We start from the raw sequence: 25,035 nt of genomic DNA, 5'->3' as shown, positions 1-25,035 counted from the left end.
TTTAAGTCAGAAACCTCCGGCTGCTGCAGCCCGGGGGTGAGGGGTTACTGCAAGAGAGGAAAACCAAAAGAGTGTTGAGCTTTGTTTGGGCAGGCTTGAAATAATTTTTGATCCTTTCAGAATTAGTTTTATGTTGTGGCAAATTTGTTTGGTTTTGTCCTTTTTTTTCCTCTTAAAGATTTAATTTTATTTAGTTGAAAGAGAGAGAGAATCTTCCATCCACTGATTCACTCCCCAAATTTCCTAAATGGCTGCAATGTCCAGGACTGGGCCAGGCCAAAGCCAGGAACCTGGGACTCTGTCCTGGTCTCCCACTTGGGTGGCAGGAGCCCAAATTTGAGCCATCTTCCTCTGCTTTCCCAAGCACATGTTAGCAGGGAGCTGGATCGGAAATAGAACAGTAGGGACTCCAACTAGCGCTCATATGGGATGCTGTACCACAATGCCGGCCCCCGTCTTTTTTTTTTTTTTTTTTTTTAAATGATGTGACTTTTTCCTGTAGTGTATAACAAACATTTCCAGGCTTTTAGCAGAATGCTTGAGTGCCCAATGTATTGGAATTCCAAGTTCTCCCAGGAGAGCTGCTTCTGAGATCTGTTGCGCTCTTAGGCCTGCAGCAGTGATTCTACAGGGCCTCTAGGAATGCTGTCCTGTTTCATGGGTGGCCCAGATTTCAGTTGGGGCACTCAGGGAACCCCCCTGCAGACTTCTGCATCATTGCTTCCTTTCCAGCATTTTGGCCTATGAATTCTAGCAGCTCTAGTAACCCAGACCTGTGATCGCCATGTCTCAGTTCACTGAGTTCATCTTGCTTGGCTTAGGTTCTACTCCTGTGGTACAGTTGGGCAAGTGTCCCAGGCTGAACGCTGGAACACATGTGGTGCACACCTCCTGTGCTGCCTGCTGTTTAGTACTTGAAAATAATTGTCATATTTTGCCCAGTTTTATAGATGTTACTTGGGGAGGACTAGTCTGGAATCAGTTATTTCATTTCTGTCTAGAAATGAAAGTATGCTTTTCAAATGTATTAGAAGGAAGATATTTAACTGTCTATGTAGTTAAGGTTATTTATATATGTTTAGTATCTCTGTAATCTCAATCCTCTGGTTTTAGATGTATGAATTTGGATATTACATATGTACCTGTATGATCAGATTTTTTTAAAAAAAGATTTTATTTACTTATTTGAGAGGGAGAGACAGAAAGGTCTTCCATCTACTTGTTCAATCCTCAAATGCCACAGTGGCCAGAGCTGGGCTGATCCGAAGCCAGGAGCCAGGAGCTTCTTCTGGGTCCCCATGCAGGGGCAGGGGCACAAGGACTTGGGCCATCTTCTACTGCTTTCGCAGACCATAGCAGAGAGCTGCTGGATCAGTAGAGGAGCAGCTAAGACACAAACTGGTGCTCATATGGGATGCCAGTGCTTGCAGGATGGCGGCTTTTCCTGCTAGGTCTCAGCGCTGGCCCCAAGATCAAGACTTTTTTTTTTTTTTGACAGGCAGAGTAGACAGTGAGAGACAGAGACAGAGAGAAAGGTCTTCCTTTTTCCGTTGGTTCACCCCCCAATGGCTGCTGCGGCCGGCGCACCATGCTGATCCGAAGCCAGGAGCCAGGTGCTTCTCCTGGTCTCCCATGCAGGTGCAGGGCCCAAGGACTTGGGCCATCCTCCACTGCCTTCCTGGGCCATAGCAGAGAGCTGGACTGAAAGAGGAGCAACTGGGACAGAATCCGGCACCCCGACCGGGACTAGAACCTGGGGTGCCGGCACCACAGGCAGAGGATTAGCCTATTGAGTCGCGGCGCCAGCGAAGACTTTTTAAGAAAGTTTATTTTTACTTTTTTGAAAGGCAGAGCAACAGAGAGAGTCTTTGTGAGAGTAGTTGATAGGCTGAAGGCAGGAACCAGGAATTCCATCCATGTCTCCTGCATGGGTGGCAGGGGCCCAAGTACTTGGGACATCGTCCTTTGCCTTTCAGAGTGTGCATTAACAGGAAACTGGGTTGAAAACAGAGGCAGGACTCATCCCAGATATCCTGGCAAGGAATGTGGATATCCCAAAATGGTCACTTAACCCATTGCACTACAGTGCTTATGTCATGAATTTTCATTTTAAAGGTTGATTTATTTTTTTGAAAAGCAAAGTTACAGAGAAAGAGGGAGAGACAGAGAGTCAGATTTTTTTTTTTTTTTTTTGACAGGCAGAGTTAGACAGTGAGAGAGAGAGAGAGACAGAGAGAAAGGTCTTCCTTCCATTGGTTCACTCCCCAAATGGCTGCTACAGGTGGCATACTGCGGCCTGCACGCTCTACCGATCCGAAGCCAGGAGCCAGGTGCTTCCTCCTGGTCTCCCATGCGGGTGCAGGGCCCAAGCACTTGGGCCATCTTCCACTGCCTTTCCGGGCCACAGCAGAGAGCTGGCCTGGAAGAGGAGCAACCAGGACAGAATCCGGCACCCCAACTGGGGCTAGAACCTGGGGTGCCGGCGCTGCAGGCGGAGGATTAGCCTAGTGAGCCGCAGCACCGGCCGAGACAGATCTTTCATCTACTCGTTCACTACCCAAATGGCCACAGCAGCTAGGCCTGGGCCAGACTGAAGCCAGAGCCAGGAACTCCATCTGGGTCTCATACATGGGTGGCAGGAACTCAGGTACTTGGACTATCTTCTACTGCACATTAGCAGGTAGCAGGATCGAAAGTGGTGCACTAGAACAGGAACTGGTGCCCATGCGGAATGCCAGCATCGCACGAGGTAGCTTAACTCGCTCATCCACAATAGCAGCACCAGGAATCTTCTTTTTAATCTGAGAGGCAGAATCAATATCTCTCTCTCTCTCTCTCTCTCTCTCTCTCTCTCTCTCTCTCTCTTAATCTGAGAGGCAGAATCAATATCTCTCTCTCTCTCTCTCTCTCACACACACACACACACACACATCAAGAGAGAGAGAGAAAGAGGAGATGGAGAGGGAGGGAGAGAGACATGGAGATAGGCTCCTGCTTTCTAGTTCATTCCCCAAGTGCTGCCTGCAATGTCTAATGGGTTGGGCCAAAACCCAGAATTGAAAACTCAATCCAGGTCTCCTACATAAGCGGGAGGGGATCTGATTACTTGAACCATCATTCGCTACCTCCCAGGGTCTGTATTAGCAGGAAGCTGGAATCAAGAGCCAGAGCCAGGACTTGAATCCAGGTACTTTGGTATAGGATGTAGTCATCTTAACTGGTGGCGTAAATGCTATGTCAAATGCCTGTCCCTGCACAGGAGTTTTTAGGAGTTTTGTTGAGCTATAATTCACCCATTTAGAGTATATAATTCATTAGCTTTTAGTATGTTCATAAGAGTTGTGAATCTAGTACTGTGGTCAATTTTAGAGTATTTTCATTCTTCCCAAAGAAACTCTGTAGTCATCACCTTTTCCCCCCATTCATTTATGCCTAGGCAACTATTGCTTTACTTTCTTTATGTGTAGATTTACTTATTCCAGACAATTCATATAAATGGAATCATATTATATGGTTCTTTGGGTTTGGCTTCTTAATGTGTTTGCAGGATTTGTCAGTGTTGTGGCATCCACCAGTACTCATTCCCTTTATTGCTTAATAATATTTCATGGTGTGGTTATACCACATTTTCTTGTAATAATCCATTCATTCATTGATGGATATTTGGGTCATTTCCGCTTTTTGCTATTATGAGCCTATTCATATAGTTTTCATTTCTCTCTGACGTATACCTAGAAGTGGAGTTGCTGGGTCACATGGTAACTGTTTAATGATTTGAGGAGCTGCCAAATTGTTTTTCAAAGTGGCTGTACCATTTACATTTTTATAAGCGCTATATGAGGTTTTTCATTTCTCCACATCCTTGTCAATACTTGTTACTGAATGTTGATTATGTCTCAAATTCTCACAGCAAATATGCATTATATTTTTATTTTAATTACTATTTCTATTTTGTAGATGAGGGGACTATAGCTCAGGGTGGTTTAGTTGCCTAAGAACAGAGAACTGCCGGCGCCGCGGCTCACTAGGCTAATCCTCCGCCTTGCACACCGGGTTCTAGTCCCGGTCGGGGCACCGATCCTGTCCTGGTTGCCCCTCTTCCAGGCCAGCTCTCTGCTGTGGCCCGGGAGTGCAGTGGAGGATGGCCCAAGTGCTTGGGCCCTGCACCCCATGGGAGACCAGGAGAAGCACCTGGCTCCGGCCTTCGGATCAGCGCGGTGCCTGGCCGCAGCGCGCCTACCGCGGCGGCCATCGGAGGGTGAACCAACGGCAAAAAGGAAGACCTTTCTCTCTGTCTCTCTCTCTCACTGTCCACTCTGCCTGTCAAAAAAATGAAAGAAAAAAAAAAAAAAGATCAGAGAACTAAGAAGTGGGAAAATTTGGTTTGAAAGTACCTGTACTCCTATCTTCAAAATCTAAGTTTCTCTCTCTCTCATTGAAAACTATCTGTAAAGATATAATGATAATGTATATAAGATATATACAGGCAGTAAGAGAACCCATATAGATATATATTTTCTCAATCCTTATTAGATCTTGACAGAAATCCATTGAACATAGGACCATCTTTTCCGTGGTTTTGATAACTGTCCACAGTCTGCTTGGCAGCAGAAGACAGCTTGTCTTTCACTCTTGAGAATAGTGTTTTAGATAATTGTGGGCACAGCATTTTCAGTTCCCACTGCGTCCAGACACTGTGGATGGAACAGTATCTTATTTCAAGAACTACTGCTTAGAACAGATAGCACAGAGGAGGTGTAAGAGTCAGTGTCTTGCAGATCTGCAGCCTGGCTGGTCAGTCTCGAGTGGAAAAAGATCCAATGTCTGGAGTTTCATAGTTTCTCGGATCTAGGCTTTTTGAAGGATTGTGTAAAACATTAGAATTTTTGGGATCTCTTGGCTCTTCTGATAATTATATCTGAGGTTTAGGTTATTATTTTGAGATATTTCCACAACTGAAAATGCCTTGTTTGTCTTCTTTAAGGACAGGCAGTTTTGTGGTAAGGATTGAAGGATACAAAGTTTCTTAATACAGCTGAAGTCTTGTTCTGCTGTGAGATTTTTTTCTGGGCCAGTAAGTTTGTATGATAGTGTACTCCAAATAAAATATACTGCATGAATGGTGTAGAATCAGTTCATTTTGGTTGGTAGAATGTGTATAATCGCATGATACTTTGTGTTAGTAAATTTCCTTTAATAGGAAAATTCCTCTTTACAAGTTTGAAACTAGTAATAGGTTGCGAAGTTACTGAATATATAAATACTTCTTACCTAGAAAATAAACAATTTCATTGTTTCATTTTGTATAGCTACATGAATGCATTATGACAAATATTCTCCTGAGGAGACATAAAAATCCCAAATTTAAAGGAAAATAGGTTTTCTTTTCTTTCTTTCTTTCTTTCTTTTTTTTTTTTTAAATTTATTGAGAGGTAAAATTATAGAGAGTGAGAGACAGAGAGAAAGGTCTTCCACATGCTAGTTCACTCCCCAAATTGCTGCAACTGCTGGAGCTGGGCTGATCTGAAGCCAGGAGCCAGGAGCTTCTTCCTGGTCTCCCACTTGGGTACAGGGACGCAAGCACTTGGGCCATCTTCTCTGCTTTCCTAGATCACTAGCAGAGAGCTAGATCAGAAGAGGAGTAGCTGGGACAGAAACCAGTGCCCATGTGGGATGCCACATCGCAGGCAGAGGCGTAGCCTTTATGCCACAGGACCGGCCCTAGAAAGTAGGTTTTCAGAGTTCCATTAGTTAGTAAAATTTTTAACATGGTTTTTGCAATGACCTTGTTAATGTGGTATCTTTTGCTATTGACCTTGGTCTAATCTTGATTGTTAATGCACATGTATAAAAATTAAACCTTCAGGCTTCTTATTTGTTATGTCTTAATATTATTTTGCTGGGGTCTGGCGCCGTGGCTCACTTGGTTAATCCTCTGCCTGTGGTGCAGGCATCCCATATGGGTGCTGGTTCTAGTCCTGGCTGCTCCTCTTCCAGTCCCGCTCTCTGCTATGGCCTGGGAAGGCAGTGAAGGATGGCCCAAGTGCTTGGGCCCCTGTGCCAGCATGGGAGACCGGGAGAAGGCATCTGGCTCCTGGCTTCGGACCGGCGCAGTTCCGGCTGTAGCGGCCATTTGGGGGGTGAACCAACGGAGGGAAGACCTTTCTCTCTCTCTCTCTCTCTCTCTCTCTCACTGTCTATAACTCTACCTGTCAAATAAAAAAAATATTATTTTGCTGAAGAAGAGATCAAGGGAAAAGACTTCAGTATTGAATTTTGTATGAGTGACTACCAGACAGAATACTGTAAAAGATTTATGATGTGTCTTAGATGTACAGTGTAATTCCAGGATAAGGAATAAGATGTATCTTGTACTCAAAATGTTTGAAGTCACATAATTTGGTAAAAAATTATGTAAGTTATTTGTATCCTATATAAATGGCATGACATTTCATTCAGTTAAAATGTTTGGTATGTGTTTTCTGCCATCATCTCAAGGGAGTATATGTGCCATTTAAAAAAAAAGCGACTAATGAGTGTCACCCATCATAAACAAGGTATGTAATACATGAAAATGTTTAATATCATGGTTTTCAAAAGTGAACTTGATTGTAGACATCATAGATCTGAGAATACTCTTTGGCAGTTTGATTAATATTGATAAATCTGAAAGTAATTTTTTTTGCTTGAAAATACAGTGTTAGCAGGGGATTTTAATCCCTTTACTCTCAGGTATTTTTGGTTTTTTGTACCTTGATCTCAACACTTTAAAAAAATTATTTATTTATTTGAAAGGCAGTGATACAGAGAGAGAAGGAGAAAGATAGTGATACAGTGAGAGAGAGAGAGAGAGAGAGATCTTCCATCCACTGGTTCTCTCCCCAAGGGACTGGGACAGAGTGAAGCCAGGAGCCAGGAGCTTCTTCATGGTCTTCCCACCTGGGTGCAGGGGCCCAAGGACTTGGGCCATCTTCTGCTGATTTCCCAGGCACATTAGCAGTGATCTGGACTGGAAGTGTAGCAGCCGGGACTCAACCAGTGCCGTATGGGATGCCTGCACTTCAGGCAGTGGCTTTACAGGCTGTGCCACAGTGCCAGCCCCGGTGATGATGTTTTGAAGAGGTCCTGAATATTGCCATTACAGTATGATGACATTGTCTTTGTTTAAATCTTTCTAATTCTTAAAATTAAGCATAGTCATTCAAGTACAGATCTCAACAATGCACTATAAAGACAAGAGTCATCTGTGCACCTCAGATCACAGATCCTAGTTCCTCCTCTTGAGGGTCTGAGTTGGTAGGTCAAACATTTTGAGTACAAGATACATCTTGTTCCTTATCCTTGAATTACACTGCACGTCTAAGATGCATCATAAATCTTTTACAGCTTATATGTGTTTAACAGCCATGGCAGATGATTCTCACTTAGGATTAAAGCTGGGAGCTACTGTTGCAGGAGTCATCACAGTTGTTTAGAATGCGTTCCAGCACTTTGTCCTGACCTTGGGCATCCTAGGAAACGCTGGGTTGACTGAGAGACACTGCTGTGAAGGTGGCATTCCAAGACGAATAACATTATTGGTTGGATAGTCAACCCTGAATGATTGAGAGTGAATTTGTTACAGGTTGAAAATATCAGTGAAATAACTGGTGACTTTTCAAATTTATTTTATTGTTAACTGTTGGCTGATGGATTAAGAGTAGTGGTTTGGCTTGGTTCTAAAGCTTTCCCCCCTTTCATGTGTATATAATTTTTTTTAAAAGATTTATTTATTTATTTGAAAGGCAGAGTTACAGAGAGGCAGAGGCAGAGAGAGAGAGAAAGGTCTTCCATCTGCTGGTTCACTCCCCAGATGGCCCCAATGGCCAGAGCTAGGCCATCCAAAGCCAGGAGCCGGGAGCTTCATTTGGGTCTCCCATGCGGGTGCAGGGGCCCAAGGACTTGGGCCATCTTCCATCTTCTACTGCTTTCTCAGGCCATAGCAGAGAGCTGGATGGGAAGAGGAGCAGCTGGGACTTGAACTGGTGCCCATATGGTATGCCGGCACAACAGGAGGTGGCCTCGCCTGCTATGCCACAGTGCTGGCCCCCCGTGTGTATATAATTTTTAAAAATGTATCTCTTGTATATCTCTACTTATATCTCTTAAAATTAATTTAATTATTTTAATTTTTGGTGGAATAAAGTTGAGGCTGCTATGGCTTTCTAAATATCCAACAGTTAAGATAAATTATGCAAGAGCTGTGTTGTAGAGTATTACAGCCTTTGGCAATGGGACTAATTGAAGTTCACTTGACCAGTATACTTTGTATATTCTAAATGTATGAGAGCAGCCACACAATAAAGTTACTGTTTGTACTCTGTCATATAATATAATTATTTTAGAATGGTAAATTTATTCTTTTTTAATTTATTTTATTTTATTTTATTTTTTTTTGACAGGCAGAGTGGATAGCCGGCCTAAAAGAAATTTTATATATAAACAGGCTCAACTTCAGGAGTAGTTGGTGAAATGCAAAGGAAAGTAGTGATTAGATGTGATTTCATTCTTAGGATGTGAGCAGAAAATAACATTTAACACTTTCAGATGTTGACAAGGATGTGCTGCAATTGAGACTCTAGAGAGCTACTTAGTAAAACTCAAAATGTGTGTGACCTACATTTTTAATAAAAGTTGGTGGATCCGCCGGCGCTGCAGCTCAATAGGCTAATCCTCTGCCTGTGGTGCCGGCACCCCAGGTTCTAGTCCCGGTCGGGGCACCGATCCTGTCCTGGTTGCCCCTCTTCCAGGCCAGCTCTCTGCTGTGGCCCGGGAGTGCAGTGGAGGATGGCCCAAGTGCTTGGGCCCTGCACCCCATGGGAGACCAGGAGAAGCACCTGGCTCCTGCCTTTGGATCAGCGTGGTGCGCTGGCCGCAATGTGCAGGCTGTGGCGGCCATTGGAGGGTGAACCAACGGAAAAGGAAGACCTTTCTTTTTCTTTTTTTTTTATTAGCCAAATTAATTTCCTTTGGGTAAATTCCAAGGAGTGGGATGGCTGGGTTGTATGGTAGGGTTATGTTCAGGTTTCTGAGGAATCTCCAGACTGACTTCCATAGTGGCCTAACCAGTTTGCATTCAGTATTATGCAGTATTGCATTGCATAATTACCCAAAGGAAATTAATTTGACTAATAAAAAAGCCATCTGCACATTAATGTTTATTGCAGCCCAATTCACAATAGCTAAGACCTGGAACCAACCCAAATGCCCATCAACAGTAGACTGGATTAAGAAATTATGGGACATGTACTCCATAGAATACTATACAGCAGTAAGGAACAATGAAACCCAGTCATTTGCAACAAGATGGAGGGATCTGGAAAGCATCATGCTGAGTGAATTAAGCCAGTCCCAAAGAGACAAATATCATTTGTTTTCCCTGATCGGCGACAACTGAGCACCAAAGGGGAAACCTGTTGAAGTGAAATGGACACTATAAGAAACAATGACCTGATCAGCTTTTGTCCTGACTCTAGATGTACAAAGTAATACTTTATCCTTTTAGGAAGACCTTTCTGTCTCTCTCTCTCACTGTCCACTCTGCCTGTCCAAAAAAAAAAAAAAAGTTGATGGATCTTAAACTAAAAAGTGGGTGACCTATGACCCAGCAGTTCTACTTCCTTTTGACACCTTAGAGAAAGAAGCTACTGTATCCTAAGAGGTATCTTCAGATATGTTTATTGCATTATTGTTTGTTAATAACAAAAGTTGGTAACAGTTTAAAGTGCCTGGACAGAGGGATAGACAAATGAATGGTCATATAATTATATGATGAAATATATTGCAGCATTTGAAAGGAAAACACATATCTCTTGAATGGATCTCACAGTCTTCATTGGAAAAGTCAGGTTGCAGAATGACAAAATACTCTGTACTGTTTTAAGTATGCAAAAAGTATAAACTTGAGTAGGAAGTACATGACATTGGTTGCTTCTTTTTTTTTTTTTTAAAGATATATTTATTTCTTTGAAAGTCAGAGTTACACAGAGAGAGGAGAAGCAGAGAGAGAGAGAGAGGTCTTCCATCCGGTGGTTTATTCCCCAGTTGGCTGCAAAGACTGGAACTGTACAGATCCCAAGCCAGGAGCCAGGAGCTTCTTCCAGGTCTCCCACACGGGTGCAGGGGCCCAAGGACTTGGGCCATCTTCCACTGCTTTCCCAGGCCATAGCAGAGAGCCAGATCAGAAATGGAGCAGCTGGGTCTTGGACTGGAGCCCATAAGGGATTCCGGCGTTAACCTGCTGCACCACAGCGATGCCCCCCATTGGTTGTTTCTGAGAGGAGGATGGAGAGTAACAGATCCAGTGGACTTCAGTGTATCTGTGTAGTTACATTTTTCTAAATACAGCTGAGGAAAATAAGGTGAAAGTTTAACATTTGTGGTAACTACCTGGATATTTCTTATATTTCTAGATGCAATTAATAGTAATAATGTTAGTAATTAAAATCACCCTATAGTTCTGTCATCTCGAGATGATCACTGTTAAATATATGTTGTTTCACTGTTTTATTTGAGAGGCAGAGAGAGAGAGGTGGAGAGAGAAAACTCTAGCTGCCTTGCTTTAACTGAGTAAAATTGATACTGTGTTCTCTGTTTAGGAGAAGCAGAGTGAAGTGATAATACTGTGTGAGCTTTTGAGTGGTACCAGGTGTAAAGTGTACACAGTGTTTATCACAAGTGCCAAGTGGCAGCCAGGTGAACTAGGCTGGAATTTCGCTGTTAGCCACTAGCCACTGTATCATAGCTTTCATTGAAGATGGATTTGGTGCACAGTGGGGAAATGACTTTCAGGTCCCTGGGAACTATTTAAAGGATTTAATAACAAAAACATGTCTTTAAATCTTTGTTTTAGCATTTGAACCATAGTATTTGCTGGGACCTTAGATACTGCATAAGTGAAAGACACCAGGGCCGGCGCCGGGGCTCACTAGGCTAATCCTCCACCTGCGGCGCTGGCACACCGGGTTCTAGTCCTGGTCGGGGCAATGGATTCTGTCCCGGTTGCCCCTCTTCCAGGCCAGCTCTCTGCTATGGCCCAAGTCCTTGGGCCCTGCACCTGCATGGGAGACCAGGAGAAGCACCTGGCTTCTGGCTTCGGATCAGCATGGTGTGCCGGCCACGGTGCGCCGGCCGCCGTGGCCATTGGAGGATGAACCAATGGCAAAAGGAAGACCTTTCTCTCTCTCTCTCTCTCTCTCTCTCTCTCTCTCTCTCTCTTTCTCTTTCTCTCTCACTGTCCACTCTGCCTGTGGGGGGTGGGGGGAAGACACCAGTCTGCTTTAAAAAAATTTAAAGGCTATTACAGACCTTCTGTGGAGGAAGAATTGCTTGGATCTTGAGACTCTTAGAAGAATAGCATGTTAAGTCTTTTTTTTTTTTTTTGGTAACATTTTAAAAAGTTTAATGAGAAATTAAAAAAATACAAATAGAAAGAAGTTCATTTGCTTTAATGTTTTACCAAAAGAAGAAAATGAGTAGAACCAAAAGTAAATAAACATTATCACATTTGTTTATACCACTATCTAGTTCTTCATATTAGCTTTACTATTCAAACAATAGAAAGTTAAGTGGCAACTTAGGGAATGGGAAAAAGATAAAACCAAAAACCCCTTCTGCCACATTTATTTTTTTTAAGATTTTATTTATTTATTTCACAGGCAGAACTACAGACAGTGTGAGAGAAAGAGACACAGAGAAAGGTCTTCCTTCCGTTGGGTCACTCCCCAAATGGCCACAATGACCAGAGTTGTGCTGATCCGAAGCCAGGAGCTAGGTGCTTCCTCCTGGTCTCCCATGCAGGTGCAGGGCCCAAGCACTTGGGCCATCCTCCACTGCCTTCCTGGGCCACAGCAGGGAGCTGGACTGGAAGAGGAGCAACCGGGACTAGAACCTGGAGTACTGGCGCTGCAGGCAGAGGATTAGCCAAGTGAGCCGTGGCGCCGGCCAGGCTTTGTAATACGTGCAAGAATATATGGATACTGAGGAGGTTCAAAATTTGGTCTCCACCAGTTACCAGCGCAGTCATCAATGATCCAATCTTGCAGAACTCCATCTTGGCAGTGTTGTATCTCGGTCATTAAGCATTTTAGTCCTTCAACTTTATCTCCTGGGTTAAGTTCACCACCAGGTATTTGAAGAAAGTTGTTCCCAGTTGCAGCAGTAACACATGGGGTAGCTGGTGCTCGTGTACAATCAGATCCCCTTCTACAGTCCTCCTCATCCTAATTTTATCAAATTCTTCCCTCATGCGCTGAAATCTGGCTGTGACAGAACTGTCCTTCTCATAGAGAGGCTCTTTTGTATCAAAAGTATAATTGATCAGAGGATAAAGATTGATGGTGCGCTCCAGGGTGAGGGGTTCGGTCTGCTGGATGTTCTTGTTGCCGAACTGATTGACCCCACGGGGCCAGCGGGCTGCAGTGATTGAGAGGTACCACTGACATGCTGGCGACCTCTGACACTGGTGGTGAGCAGAAATTGGGAGGTGAGGGAAAGCTACTGCCCCCCCCCCCCCCCCCCCGCCTTGTGGGAGTGATTAGGTTATCTGCGACCTGCTCAGTAGCCACTGCCTGCCATTAACATGAGAGCAGGCATGTCAAGTTAATGTGGCTTGTTGTAATTAAGTTAATGACTAAAGTAGATTTGCATAAATTTAAAGTGATGTAAGAATGATGATGTTGGGGGCCGGTGCCATGGCTCACTTGGTTAATCCTCTGCCTGCGGTGCTGGCATCACATATGGGTGCCGGGTTCTAGTCCTAGTTGCTCCTCTTCCAGTCCAGCCCTCTGCTGTGGCCCGGGAGGGCAGTGGAGGATGGCCCAAGTGTTTGGGCCCCTGCACCCGCATGGGAGACCAGGAGGAAGTATCTGGCTCCTGGCTTTGGATCGGCGCAGCGCGCCGGCTGTAGCAGCCATTTGGAGAGTGAACCAATGGAAGGAAGACCTCTCTCTGTCTCTTTCACTGTCTGTAACTACCTGTCAAATAAATAAATAAATAAAAATCTTAAAAAAAAAAAAAGAATGATGATGTTAACAAACCCCTTTTTATCTTTTGGCATTTTTTGACTTTGTAAAAGAAAGCATATTTTTCTGTTTGAAAGTAATAACACCTGTATTTTATGTGTAGGTGTTATTCAGGTTCATTTTACTTGAATTGAACTTCTCTGTGCCAGAATAAAGCTTAATGTTTGGGGCTATAAAGATGTATAAAGACGGTTCTGCATTGTGGCATGGTGGGTTAAGCCGTGCCTTATGACGCCGGCATCCAAGATGAGCGCCAGTTGGAGTCCTGGCTGCCTGTTAATGTTTGTGTCCAGCTCCCTGCTAACGCCCCTGAGAAGGCATTGCAGCATGGCCCACATGCCTGGGCTCCTGCCACACACGTGGAGATAACCAGGGTGAACCTCCTGGTTTTAGCCTGACCCCAGCCCTGGCTGTTGTGGCCATTCAGGGGAGTGAACCAGTGGTTGGAAGATCTCGATCTTTTTCTCTGTAATTCTGCTTTTCAAATAAGTCTTTGTTTTAAAAAAAAAAGACTATAAAGAGATAGGCACAAATGCAGATATCTTCAATATCATTCTGTTAACAGTAAGACAGACAAATATATACCTTAGGTATATAGAACATGGGTAAATGATCCAGCATAGGAATTCAGATAATAATTTCTGAAAGAGATGAACCCTAAACTAAACCTTATCAAATTTTATAAAATTGAAGCAGATAAGTTTTCAGAAATGATAAACCAAAATTTTTTTATTTCAGTGTTTTGTAGGTTATGAAGATACGGTACTTAAAAATGGTACTTGTTATTTTAGTATTTAGTACTTTTATGATGTTTCATTTTTTCTTAAACTTATTGGGATATAATTTTCTTTAATTAAAAGTTTTTTTATCAGAGAGAGGGAGAGAGTGTTCCCATCTGCTGGTTTACTTCCCAAATGCCTGCTGCAGCCTGATGAGGCAAAGCTGAAGCTAGGACCTAGGAGGTCAATCCAGGACTCCCTGGTGGTGGGAACCCAGGAACCTCCTCCAGGTCTCCCACGTGGGTGCAGGTGCCCAAGTACTTGGGCCATCCTCTACTGTTCCTGGGCCATAGCAGAGAGCTGAATCAGAAGAGCACCAGCCAGGTCTTGAACCAGTACCCATATTGGATTCTGGTGCCGCAGGCGGAGGCTTAGCCCACTAAGCCACAGCGCTGGCACCAAGTTCTCTCTTGATGTATCATCACCTGGTGGTAAGGCAGAAGGATGGAAAGAGGTTAAAGTTTTTTTTTTTTTTCTTATTTATTTGAAAGGCAGAGCAGAGTTGGTGGGGGTGGGGAGTGAAGACAGAGAGACACAGAGGGAGAGGGAGATCTTCCATCTGAATTACTCCCCAAATGGTTGCAACAGCTAGGTCTAGGTGAGGCTGAAGCCAGGAGCCAGGAACTCCATCCTGGTCTCTCACATAGGTAGCAGGGGCACATTATTGGGCAGCTGGATCAGAAGCAGTCCTGCAAGGACTTGAGCAGATATTCTGATAACCCGAGTACCACAGTACTGCTCTCTAAGCTCACCCCCTTGGATGGCATTAATCCCACTGAGGAGGGCAAAACTCTCATGGTCTAACCTCTTAAAGGTCCCACCTCTTAATACTGTTAAAATGACAATTAAATTTCAACATGTTTTAGAGGGACATTCAAACCATAGCAGGGTGTAACCACAACTTGTTTATCCATTGTTAGTTGATGGGCATTTCATTGTTTCCAGTTTTTGGCTGTTATAAATAATGCTGCTGCAAACATTTGTGTACAAGTCTTTGTATAGACACATTTTAATTTCTTTTAGGTAAATGCCTAGGAGTGTGATTGCCGTGCCTTTAAAAAAAATTTTTTTTTAAAGATTTATTTATTTATTTGAAAGACGGAGTTACAGAGAGAGGTAGAGACAGAGAGAGGTCTTCCATCCTCTGGTTCACTCCCCAGATGGCTGCAACAGCCAGAGCTGAGCCTATCTGAAGCCAGGAGCCAGGAGCTTCTTCCAGGACTCCCATGTGGATGCGGGGGCCCAAGGACTTGGGCCATCCTCTGCTGCTTTCCCAGGCCATAGAAGGGAGCTGGATTTGAAGTGGTGGACCACCTTTTGCTGCTTTCCCAGGAGCATTAGCAGGGAGCTGGATCAAGGAGCTGGAGTTAGAATTTTAGAAAGAAATAGCCGGGACCCAAACTGGTGCCCATATGGGATGTTGGCATTGTTGGCAACAGCTTAACCTGTTATACCACAATGCTGACTCCCAAATTTTCTTTTATAGTTTATAGTGCTTTATGCTCTCCTCTCTCTGTGTCAGTCTGCCTTCCAAATAAATAAATAAATACATTTTAATTTATTCACAATTGCAGTAGAGTTCCTCAGATTTTCTATTTTTGGTAATATGTGTCCTTTAAGGGATATGTCCATTTAATTTGGGTTGCCGAGTTCCTCCCATGGATCTTTCACAGCGAAACCTTGTATTTCCCTTTGTATTTGCCTCTTTTCTGGCTGCATCCTGTCACTGTGTTAGTTTGTTTTTCTGCCATAACAAAATACCACAGACTGTGTTGTGTCATGGCTACCTGAAACACTTACCATCCCAGGAGTGCTGACAGTTCCACTTCCTAATCAGTTCCTTGCTAATGAGTCTGGGAAAGCAGCAGAAGATGGCTCAAGTGCTTGGAATCCTGCCAGCCATGTGGGAGACCCGCATGGAGATCCAGGTTCCTGGTTTCAGTCTGGTCCAACCCTGGCCATTGTGGCCATTTGAGGAGTGAACTAGCAGATGGGAGATCTCTGTCTCTTCATCTCCCTCTTGCTCTATCACTCTGCCTTAAAAAAATTACCACAGACTTGTTAATTTTTAGAAAGACATTTAGTTGAGAGGGAGTGAGAGCAAGCAAATTCCCATTATGGGTTCACTCCCCACATGTCTGTAACTGAATCTGGGAGCTGGGAGCTCAATCCTGGTTGCCCGCATGTTTGGCAGGAAGCCAACTACAGGAACTATTAACACTACCTCCCAGGAGCCACTTGAGCAGGAAGCTGGAGTTGGGAGTGGAGCTGAGCATCAAATCCAGGTATTCTGTTGTAGGATGTGGGCAATTGGTGGCTTAGCTGCTTGTCCCCTGGGTAATTTTTAGAGAACAGAAGTTTATTTATTCTAGTTTTGGAGACTGGGAAATCCAGGATCAAGAAGTCAGCAGATGCTGTGTCTGGTGAGGCCTACTCCGCTTCCAAGATGCCCCCCACTTTGTTGCTTTGTACAGGAGACAAATGCCGTGTCCTTATGTGGTGCAAGAGTCAGAAGAGTAAAAGGTACAAACACTTGTCCTCACACAGAGGAAGAGATGGAAAGGAAAAAGGGCCACGGAACTCCCTTCAGCCTTTTTTTTTTTTTTTTTTGACAGGCAGAGTGGACAGTGAGAGAGAGAGACAGAGAGAAAGGTCTTCCTTTTGCCGTTGGTTCACCCTCCAATGGTCGCCAAGGCCGGCACGCTGCGACCGGCACAGCTCGCTGATCCGAAGGCCGGAGCCAGGTGCTTCTCCTGGTCTCCCATGGGGTGCAGGGCCCAAGCACTTGGGCAATCCTCCTCTGCACTCCCGGGCCACAGCAGAGAGCTGGCCTGGAAGAGGGGCAACCGGGAAAGAATCCGGCGCCCCGACCGGGACTAGAACCTGGTGTGCCGGCACCACAAGGTGGAGGATTAGCCTACTGAGCCACGGCGCCGGCCTCAGCTTTTCTTATGAGAGTACTAATCCATAACTTAATCTCTTCCAAAAAGTCCTCGCCTCTTCATAGGATCACATGGGTGATTAAGTTTCAATATTTAAATTTTCGGGGAACACATTCAGATCATAACAATTCCTTAGGAATTCCGTGGCTCCCCCCTAGCTTCTCTTTTTGAAGACCCACTGATAATCCAGGTGGCCCAACTAAATAGTACCTGACAACTTTATGTGATGGCACTCACTCTCACTTTGGGCCCACATCTTGTTCACAGGAAATACTCATTTAAAAAATTAATTCAAAGTAAAATTAGCAAAACATACTCACCACTTTAACCATTTTATAGCATAAAATTCAATGACTTCTAGCATTTACAATGTTGTATAACATTACCACTATGTAATTCTGGAATATGTTTACCACTCCAATAAAGCATTTATGTACCTATTAATCAGTGGCTGTCGTTTCTCCCTTCAGCTTGGCTGAGCTTTGGTGCCCAGATATGTGGATGAAGTTTGTTTTTGCTGTCATAACAAAATACCACAGACTGTGTTGTAGCACAGCATGTTGAGGAGCTACCCACAACACCACCGTCCCACAAGTGCTGACTGTTCCACTTCCTATCCAGCTCCCTGCTAATGTGTCTGGGAGAGCAGTGGAAGATGGCTCAAGTGCTTGGAACCCTGCTACCCATGTAGGAAATCCAGATGAAGCTTCTGGCTCCTGGTTTTGGCCTCGCCCAACCCTTGCTGTTGTGGCCATCAGGGGAGTGAACCAGTGGATGGAAGATCTCTTTTCTCTCCCTCTCTCTTTCTCTCTCTCTCTCTCTCTCTCTCTCTAATTCTGACTTTCAAACAAACAAAAGAGGGAGAGAGGGCAAGACCTTCTATCTGCTGATTCATTCCCCAAATGGCCACCATGGCCAGGTCTGGGCCAGGCTGGAGCCAGGAGCCAGGAACTCCATCTTGGTCTCCAAAATGGGTGGCAGGGGCCTAAGTGTTTGGGCTGTCTTTTGTTGCCTTTCCAGGAGCATTAGCAGGGAGCTAGATCAGAAGGGGACCAGACAAAAATGGAACCAGTACTCTGATATGGGATGCCAGTGTCACAAGCTGCTTCTTAACCTGCTATACCACAACACTGGCCCTCATTTTTTTTTTTTTTTTTTTTTAAATTTGACAAATAGAGTTAGAGAGAGAGACAGAGAGAAAGGTCTTCCTTCCATTGGTTCACTCCCCAAATGGCTGCTACTGCCGGAACTATGCAGATCCGAAGCCAGGAGCCAGGTTCCTCCTCATGGTCTCCCATGTGGGTGCAGGGGCCCAAGCACCTGGGCCATCCTCCACTGCTTTCCCAGGCCACAGCAGAGAGCTGGACTGGAAGAGGAGCAACCGGGACTAGAAATGTCACCCATATGGGATGCTGGCACCCCAGGCGGAGGATTAACCAAGTGAGCCTCTGCACTGGCCCATCATCTGTTTTGTTTTTTTTTTTAAACTGTATCCTCCTCCCCTCTTCCTGTAAGGACACAAGTTATTAGTTTTTTTTTTTTTTAATGGAAGATTTGTTTATTTATTTGAAAGGCAGAGAGAGAGAAGGAGAGAGAAAGAGAGAGATCCCCTATCTGCTAGTTCATTCCCCAAATGGCTGCAACAGCTGGGACTGGACTGGGCTGAAGCCAGGAGCCAGGAGCCAGGAGCTTCTTCTGGTTGTCTCACCTGGTGGCAGGGCCCCAAGGACTTGGGCCATCTTATGCTGCCTTTCCAGACACATCAGTAGGGAGCTGGATCAGAAGTGGAGTAACCAGGACACGAACCCACGCCCATATAGGATGCTGGTACTGCAGGCACTTTCAGGCTATAGCGCTGGCCCCACTTTTGTTTGTTGATCTCTTGATAGACATTTGTGTTGTTTCTACTTTTCAGTTGTTAAGAGCCATGCTGTTACAACTCATTATTTTATGTTATGTCATGCTGTTATGAATATTTGTATACAGGTTTTTGTTTTAACATCTGTTTTCAGATCTCTTGAGTACATACCTAGGCATGAAATTGCTGTGTCATATAGTAATTTTGTGTCTTACTCTTTGAGGAACTGCCAAGAAGTTTTCCATAACAGGAGCCCCATTTTATATTCTTTCCAGCAACGTATGAGGGTTCTGATTCTCCACATCCTGTCAAATACTTAATATTTTTGTTATTATTGGTTTATAACCATCATAGTGGGTGTGAAATGGTACTTCATGCGGTCTTGATCTGTATTTCCCTAATGACTGATGTTGTTGAGCATCTTTTCATGTGATAGTTAACCATTTATATATCACCTCAGAGAAATGCTTATTCAAGTCCTTTGCCTGTTTTTAAATTAGGTTGTCTTGGTTTTTGGTTGAAGTGTACTAGACTCTTATCAGATATTTGATTTGCAAATACTTTTCCATCCTATGGTTCTTTCATATAATAATATATATAATATATAGTATCATATATAGTATATATAATATATATATAATACCTTTTATTGCATAAAGCCTACATTTTAGTGAAGTCTAGTTTGCCTTTTTTTTTTTTTTGATTATGCTTTTGGATTTTGGTTTCTAAGTATTCTTTTCAAATCCAACATCATAAAGTTTTACCCCTGTGTTTTCTTTTAAGGATTTTAAAGTTTTAGCTGTTTCATTTAGGTCTTTGATCCTTCTTGAGTTATATTTAGAAAGAGATAGAGGTCCAACTTAGATGTTGCATGTGGAAGTGTTGTCTCTACATCATTTATTGGAGAGATTATTTTTTTCCCTAGGGAATGAATGGTCTTGGTATCCTTGTCAAAAATAAGTTGGTTATAGATGTTTGATTTTCTTTTCTGGACTATTACTGTGTTCCATTTAATAATACAATAAACCAGCTAGACTTGATGGACACATACAACACTGTAGCTAGCAAAGCAGCATATATATGGTCTTCCCAAGTGCTCAGAGCATAGACCATGTGTTAGGTATAAACAATTGTCAATAAACTTTATAAAGATTTAAATCATGAGGTATCTTCTCTGTCTATAGTTGGAACGAAGCTAGAAATAATTTAATAGAAGAAAAACTAGAGACCCACGCCACGGCTCAATAGGCTAATCCTCCTCCTGTGGTGCTGACACACCGGGTTCTATTCCCTATCAGATTCTGTCCCGGTTGCTCCTCTTCCAGGCCAGCTCTCTGCTGTGGCCTGGGAGTGCAGTGGAGGATGGCCCAAGTGCTTGGGCCCTGCACCTGCATGGGAGACCAGGAGAAGCACCTGGCTCCTGGCTTCGGATCGGTGTGGTGCGCTGGCTGCAGCGGCCATTGGGGAGTGAACCAACGGAAAAGGAAGATCTTTCTCTCTGTCTCTCTCTCTCACTGTCCACTCTGCCTGTCAAAATAAATAAATAAATAAATAAATAGAGAGAAAAAAAGGAAAAAAAACTAGGAAATTTGCAAACATGGAGATTAAGCAGCCACTTTTTTTTTTTAAAAAAGGTTTATTTCTTTTATTTGAAAGGCAGAGTTACAGAGAGGCAGAGGCAGAGGCAGAGAGAGAGAGAGAGAGAGGTCTTCCATCTGCTGGTTCACTCCACAAATGGCCACAATGACCAGAGCTGTGCTAATCTGAAGCTAGGAGCCAGGAACCTTTTTAGGGTCTCCTATGCAGGTGCAGGGGCCCAAGGACTTGGGCCATAGCAGAGAACTGGATTGGAAGAGGAGCAGCCAGGACTAGAACTAGCGCCCATATGGGATGCTGGCGCCACAGGCGGAGGATTAACCTACTGCGCAACGGCACCGGCCCTAACACCTCTACCATTTTATGAGACCATGATTACCCTGAATCCAAAGTTCGAGTTACCAGAGAATACTGCAGGCCAGTATCCCTTATGCATGTAGACACAAGAATTCTCAGCAGGGGTGGGCGTTGTGCATGTTAAACCCCCACTTGGGATGGGAGCATCCTGTATCTGAGTGCCAGTTAAATCTTGGCTGCTTTGCTTCTGATCCTGCTTCCTGCTGATGCACCTGGGAAGGCAATGGAAGATGGCTCAAGTATTTGGGTTCCTGTTACCCATGTGGGAGATCCAGATGGAGTTGCTGGCTCCTGGCTTTGGCCTGGTCCAGCCTCAGCTGTTGTAGGCATCTGGGGAGTGGACCAGGGGATGGAAGATCTCTACCTCTCTCTCTGTCTCTGTCTTTGTCTTTCAAAGGAATAATTTCTTTCCTCCTTCCCTCCCTCCCTCCCTCCCTCCCTCCCTTTTTCCTTTCTCCTTCCTCCCTCCCTCCCTCCCTCCCTCCCTCCCTCCCTCCCTCCTTCCTTCCTTCCTTCCTTCCTTCCTTCCTTCCTTCCTTCCTTCCTTCCTGTCTTCTTTATTTATCTGAATGGCAGAGTTACAGAGAGGCAGAGGCAGAGAAAGAGAGAGGTCCTCCATCCGCTGGCTTGCTCCCCAAGTGGCTGCAACGGCTGCAGCTGGGCAGAACTGGAGCCAGGAGGCAGGAGCTTCTTCTGGGTCTCCCATGCAGGTGCAGGGACCCAAGCACTTGGGCCATCTTCTACTGCTTTCCCAGGCCATACCAGAGAGCTGGATCTGAAGTGGAGCAACCAGGACTGGAACTGGCGCCCATATGGGATGTCAGCACTGCAGGTGGCTGCTTTATCTGCTACGCCACAGCACTGGCCCCAGAACTAAATCTTAAAAAAAAAGATTGTCAGTGAAATACTGTACTAGGAAACCAAATGAAACCTCATGTTAAAAGGATTATACACCATGACTAAATGAGGTTCATCCCAGGAATGCTAAGATGGTTCAAAATAAGAAAATCAGCTAATGAAATACACAATATTAATAGAAAGAAAGGGGGGAAATTCACGTGATTGTTTCAATAGAGGGAAAAAATTTGAAAAAAATCTCAGCAAAGTAGGAATAGAAGGAAGCTTCCTTAACATGTTACAGGACACGTGTGACAAGCCCGCAAGTAATATACTCAGTGGTGAAAGACGGAAAGCTTTCTCTTAAGTTCAGGAAGACATGCATTTTTTAGCACTGTTACTGTAAACTGACATTCTGTAAATCTGTCTGGAAGTGGTATTTGCTTCATTAACTTTTTAAAAATTAAATTAGATCCTTTGAAATATTTGATAATGTATTTCATTTGTTCCATGGCAGCTTTTTCCTTATAAATGTTCTTTGGTGACCACCTATTTTTCTTGTTTTGTTTTTCTCTTTAGTATTTTGTATTTGTATAGATCTTGCTGCTGCTCTCTTTTTGGTTGCTTGTTTTTGAACGAGTTTTTTCCCCCATTCCTCACCCTCCCACTCCCTTTTTAGGATATCAGATATTGGGAGCTCTGGGTGGCCATTGCCTTCCAAATTTATAGTAATTTCCTTTACAAGAAAGGTTGCATGTATGAGTTTTAAAAGACTTTATTTCTCTTCAGCCATTTCGTGAAGTATGGATGCTACTAGGGCTGTTCATAGTGCAGGCTCCTTTACTATCTTTTTGCCAAAATCAGCAATCCAGTTCCTGCCAACGTGGCTTATTTGTCTGATTCCTAATTTAGTTCCGTCTACTCTAGTTCTTCAAACTATGAGCAAGGAAGCTTCCTCCATAAGCCTATGTTCCTTGTTTTTTGTTGTTGCAAATGCTGAATTTAAGTTTCATGTCTCAGGAAGTATGCTTGAAGAAATGTACCCTCCCATTGGAGTTTTGAAGCTTCGTGCCTTATTGTTTCCCTTTTTCTCTAGGTTAATTTTCTCTCCTTTTGGCATGTGGTGTGTTTATTCTTTATTATTATTTTAAGAATTTTTTTTCATCTACTTGTAAGAGTTGTAAGGAGGGTGAGCAAGATAGAGATACAGATATTGAGAGATCTTCCATCCACTGGTTCACTCCCTTGGCAGCAACAGTCATGGCTGGATCCGACTAAGCCAAGAGCCCGTGACTCCATCTGGTCTAGAGGCAGAGCAGCCAGGAAGCCGGCACTGTGCTATGGGATGGGGTGGTCCCAAGTGGTTACCCTGCTGTACCACAACACCTGTCCCCCACTTACACTCTATATGTCTCCCAGTCTTACTGGAGATCCCATTTGCATTTATGTTTCTCACTGTTAATACTGTTTTTGGGTGATTCCTGGGATAAGAAGAGGGAGATTTGACTTTTTCTGTATTTAAGACCAGAAGTACTTAAAATATATTTTTGTTGGTACTTTACATATTCATTTAATCAAAATGTTTGAATTGGATTAACTTTATAATTATAAACTGTGGAATGTGATATTTGTACTTTTTTTTAAACAAATACTTTCATGACATTTGCTATATGTCAAGTTTGTTCCAAATACTTCACAAATATATACTCATTTAGCCTTCATAATAATCCTAAATGCTTCAACTGATTGGGGCTGGGCAGAGGATGCAGCTGGCAGCCGGAAGCTCAACTCAGGTCTCCAACTTGAGTGCAGGAATCTAGTCACTTCAGCTAGCACTACTGCCTCCCAGAATCTGTAGGATTAATATTTTTTGTTAGAAGCCAAATAATTTGATCTTTGCCAGACTTAGCTTCAGTTGTTCATTCAGCTTGCTTTTGTTTTTATTGAAAAACAGTTCTTTTTTTGTAATTTCAGATCATCATTTTAATGCTGTTTATATATTGCTATAATATAAAACAGCTCTTGAATACTGTTTATCCATTGTTGCATTGATGGACACCTGGACTGTTTTTGGCTATTTGTAAATAAAAGTGTTATAAATGTTATTGTACAAGTGTTTTTGGTGGAGATATATTTTTCCATTTCTCTTAGTAAATACCTACTGTTAGAATTGCTCTATCAGGATTGTTTAATCATGTAAGAAATGATAGGCTTTCTCCCAAAGTGGCTGTCATTTTACACTCCCTCCAACAACACATTCAAATTTCAGTGCTCTTTGTCCTCATTGATATTTATAGTTACCTGTCTTTAACTTTAGCCAACCTGGTGTATGTATCTTTATTTTTTAAACATTTCTATTTGTTTAGAAGACAGAGAGAGAGAGACAGAAAGAGCTCTTCCATTGGCCTGTTGACTCTCAAAATGTCTGTAACAGTCAGGCCTGGCCAGGCCAAATGCAGAAGCTCAGAACTTAGTCTCCCATGTGGGTGGCAGGGACCCAAGTTCTTGAGCCATCACCTGCTGCCTTCTAAGGTGCACATTACCAGGAAGCTGCAATTAGAAGCAGAACCAGAATTTAAACCCAGGTACTTTGATAGGGTGTCCCAGGTGGCATTTTAACCGCTGTGCCAAATGGCTGCCCTGTATCTTGATTTTTTTAATGTTCATATTATGACTATTGGTATCCTATCTCTATTGCCACCATTAATAATTTGAACATTCTTGGATGTTCTTATGGCTGATAATATTCCATTCTATGAATGTATCGCATCTTTATTAGATATTCATTCTCTGATGGCTATTTGGGTTATTTTTACTTTTTGGCTGTTATGAATAATACTGTTATAAACACCCATTTAACAGTTTCTGTATGGACATATGTTTTCCTATGTACCTGGGAATGGAACTGATGGCTCATGTGGTAACTGTATTTATGTACATTTGAGGAACTCCCAGGCTGTTTTCCATTGCAGCTGCACTCCTTTTCATCTCCAATACCCTACATGAGAGCTCTAATTTCTCCACATCAAGGGACATGAGTGTCGTGGTGCAGCAGGTTCAGATGTCACTTAGTATGCCTGTATCCCCTGTAGTGCCAGATCAAGTCCCAGCTACTCCGTTTCTGATCCAGCTTCCTGTTAATGTAGCCAGGAGGCAACAGATGATGGCTCAAGTACTTCAGACCTTGCCACCCATGTGAGAGATCTGAATGAAGTTCCAGGGTCTTGGTTTTGGCCTAGCCTGGCCCTGGCAGTTGGGGGGATTTGGGGAGTGAACCGGTAGATGGAAATTTGCTCCCCATGTGCTGCCACCGGCCCCCTTTATCAATCTGCCTCTCAAATAATAAATAAATAAATGAGCAAATATTATTAAAAAAAACAGCTCTGAGGGTCTTGCTCTCTGATGATTTTTAAGAATTGAACACTAAGACTTTGATTTTAAGGGGATGGGCATTTGTAGCAGTGGTTAAGATGCTGTTTGGGATGATGCTGTCTCCATTATCAGATCAGATGTTGTTGCAAGTAACTCTTATTTTTCATAATAACCTCAAAACACAAGAGTAGTGATGTTGGCAATTTGGATTTATTGTGTTGATAGTATCTTCT

At 43.5% G+C, this 25,035-nt stretch overlaps 1 protein-coding gene and 1 pseudogene across 2 annotated transcripts in view; one reads left to right on the top strand and one right to left on the bottom strand.

Annotated features, from left to right (window-relative positions):
* The window catches only part of FCHSD2 (FCH and double SH3 domains 2), a 292,425-nt gene that overhangs the window by 20,580 nt on the left and 246,810 nt on the right, over nt 1–25,035 (top strand). The gene's annotated exons all lie outside the window — the stretch shown is intronic.
* LOC133764857 (cleavage and polyadenylation specificity factor subunit 5-like) lies at nt 10,759–12,482 on the bottom strand (annotated as a pseudogene).

This window comes from Lepus europaeus, chromosome 7, assembly GCF_033115175.1.
Source record: "Lepus europaeus isolate LE1 chromosome 7, mLepTim1.pri, whole genome shotgun sequence".
Lineage (NCBI taxonomy): Eukaryota > Metazoa > Chordata > Mammalia > Lagomorpha > Leporidae > Lepus > Lepus europaeus.
Note: the sequence above shows the minus strand (reverse complement) of the source record. Positions and strands in the feature narration are given on the sequence as shown.